Source organism: Carlito syrichta, unplaced genomic scaffold (assembly GCF_000164805.1).
Source record: "Carlito syrichta isolate Samal-C Ts95f unplaced genomic scaffold, Tarsius_syrichta-2.0.1 Scaffold115678, whole genome shotgun sequence".
NCBI classification, from domain to species: Eukaryota; Metazoa; Chordata; class Mammalia; order Primates; family Tarsiidae; genus Carlito; species Carlito syrichta.
Window position 1 is genome coordinate 29,165 of NW_007059774.1, and position 3,335 is coordinate 32,499.

Here is a 3,335-nt window from a genome sequence, read left to right on the forward strand (position 1 = left end):
CTTCCGCCTCAGCCTTCCGAGTAGCCAGAATTACAGGCATGCGCTACCACGCCCGGCTGATTTTTTGATTTATTGTAAAGATGAGGTCTCGCTGCCCAGGCGGGTCTTGAATCTGCGGGCTCAGGCAATCCACTCACCTCAGCCTCCCAAAGGCGCGGGATGACAGGCTGAGCCACCGAGCCCGGCTTGGAAGGCAATATCTTAAGTGAAACAACTTGGGAAGAGAAAGTAAAATTCTGCATGTTCTCACTTATCACGGGGCGCTTAAAACCACGTCCACATGGACACAGAGTGTGAAATATCAGACATTTGATCCTTGGAAATGTGGGCGGGGGGAGGGACGTGAAAGATGAGAAAGTGCCTCATGGGTACAAAGCGCACTACTCGGGTGATGGTTCTACTAAGAGCCTAGAGTTCATCACTGCCCAAGATAGCCACACAGTACGATTGCCCTTGTACTCCTTGAATCGATAACACGCAAAATGAAACAAAATGGTACTCTAATAGGAAGAAAACATTAAGCACAGAGGTGTCAGGGGTGTGACACTCCCCCAGGGCTTCCTCAGGCCTGCAGAGCGACTGACTGGGTTTCAGCAAGTGCGAGGGCGAGGGATCTGGAGAAGTCTCTAACGGGGGGCCGCTGGTGTGGGGCCGCTGGTGTGGGTGGTTTTCTTTTGAGGGCACAGTCCTAAGGAGAGGGTGCCAGCTGATCTGAAAAGCTCCTGCACTTCCTAGCCTATCTCAGCCCAGACTCTAGACCAGCGGTTCTTACTTAGCTACTCAGGGGTCACAGGGCTCCTCTGAGAACCTTGGGAACGGGTTCGAGCTTCCTTCAGAAAAGGCATATGCATGCAATATTGTGGATAGACTTTCAGGAAGTTCGTGAACTTTGGAGGTCCAGGAACCTGAGTGGTATATCAATCCCTGCTTCTAGGTATCTGCTCCTACGAGTTTCTCGGAGGCTTGATGGCCTCAGATCGGATCGCTGCTCTCTGAGGAGGCTGACTGTGTCCATGTAAGGACAAGCTCTTTGGAGAGGGAGGAAGGACCCTGGGTAAGATTCTTCTCACGCGAGAAGTAACACCAGCCTCAAAGATGTGTAAAGAGTTGCCTGTGTCAAGAAACAGTCGTTCCTTGTGTGAAAATATCTGAGAAAGACATATAACAGAGATGGGTAATTTGCATAATTTCAAGACAGAGATTGTCTCCAAATTGCCTAATTTGAGGAATCAGAATGAGATAAAAAGCAAGCCACGCTCTGGAAGGATTTGCTAAAGCAATTCCTCTTCAACGCTGTTTTTGGTTGATCTCAGATGGTCTGAAATGTCTCTGAAAGTTTCCAGATAAGGCAAGACATCTAAGAGATTCCAAAAACTCATGCTGGCCTGCTTCTAGAAGAAAACTTAAACAAATTGATTCATGTCCCTTTAAGACACACCTTTAAAGGGATTTTTTGGGGGGTTTGAGTATTACTTATTTGCTTAACAAATATTTACTTCATGCATGTTGGAAAAGAGAATTTTAGCGTTGGAACTTCAGGCATTCTTTTTTTTTTCTTTTGAGTCGGAGTCTCACTGTCACCCAGGTTGGAGTGCAGTGGCACGCTCACGGCCACCACAGCCTCGACCTATTGGGCTCAGGTGATCTTCCACCTCAGCCTTCCAAGTATTGGAATCACTCCCAGCTGCTTTTTGATTTATTGTAAAGACAAGGTCTTGCCATGTTGCTCAGGTGGGATTCAAATCCCTGAGCTCAGGCAATCCTCTTGCCCCCGCCTCCCAAAGTGCTGGGATTACCGCCTGGAGCCACTGTGCCTGTCCACTTTAGGCATTTTTCTTCTGATTCCTTTGTTCTCAGACAAGCAACATGAGGACCAGAGAGGCAAACTGTCAATCGTGCATTCATTCATTCATTCAACACGTTTATTTTTTAATTAAAAACAAATTTTTTTTGGAGTCAGGGTCTTACTCTGTTGCCCAGGCTGGAGTGCAGTGGTGTAATCACAGCTCACTACAGACTTGACCTCCTGGGCTCAAGCAGTCCTCCAGCTTCAGCCTCCCAAATAGCTGGGACTACAGGTAAGTGTCACGATACCCGGCTAATTTTTTGATTTTTTTTGTAGAGATGAGGTCTCACTATATTGTCCAGACTGATCTCAAACTCCTGGGCTCAAGCAATCCTCCTGCCTCAGCCTCCCAAAGAACTGGAATGACAGGTGTGAGCCACCATACCTGGCTTCAGCAAGTTTATTGATCACTTCCTGTGTGTTAGGAATTGTCTGAGGAATAAGATGAAAAACCACTGAGAATTAACCTAATGAGGTAGCCAGGTCTGGAGGGAAACTACTGCAATTCAAAAGATCGTTGTTTTTTCTGTTTTGTTTTGTTTTTGTTTTGAGTTGGAGTCTTACTAAGTCGCCCAGGCCAGAGTGCAGTGGCATGCTCACTGCCACCGCAGCCTCGACTTGCTGGGCTCCAGTGATGCTTCCGCCTCAGTCTTCCAAGTAGCCGGAAATACAGGCGTGTGCTACCGCGCCTGGCTAATTTTTTTGCTTTATTGTAGACATGAGGTCTCTCCAAGTTGCCCAGGTTGGTCTCAAACCCATGGGCTCAGGCAATCCCCTCGCCTCGGCCTCCCAAAGTGCTGGGATCACAGTCTTGAGCCACCGTGCCCAGCAGATCATTGTTTTAACAGAAGTTTCTAAACAAACCAGAGGAAGCTTAGCAGAAAAACCCATGAAATCCTCTGGAGTACCTGAAGATAACTTCATAGAGGAGGCAGCATTTGAGCCGTGGCTTGACGGTGAGTAGGGGTCTGCTGGGTGGACTGACTGCCTTTGCTCCAGGCCGCGGAAATGGCGTGCAGGTTAGTCAGTGCAGAGCGGGGCCAGGCCCAGGGCTCAGTAGGCAGCACTCTGCTGGAGGGGGTGGCACCCTTTCCTGATTTCTGCCAAGGCACACTATGGCCTCCCAGTCCTGAGAGGCAGACAAAGGCAAGATGCAAACAAGAGAGGCGTGTTCTGGGCACTCTTCGTTCTGAGAGCTGTGCCTTTGGGATGGCCAGTGTGGGAGGACAAAGTGAGAGAGGATGAGCCTGGACGGTGAGTGGGGCAGGGCGCGGAGGGCTTTTCCTGTGACCCTTTGCTAGTAGCGGGAATGCTGGGAACAGACCCAGGTGTCTTCCTTCCAGAGCTTTATTCCTGCCACCGCACCGGCGGCCTGTGGCCGAGATGCTGAGCTGGGTGCTGGGGAGGACGTGGGGAGGAGCTGAGCTCTGGGCTGGTTTTGCCCTTGAGGCTGTAATCAGGGAGGAGGGCAAGACCTGTGGGTTGATCG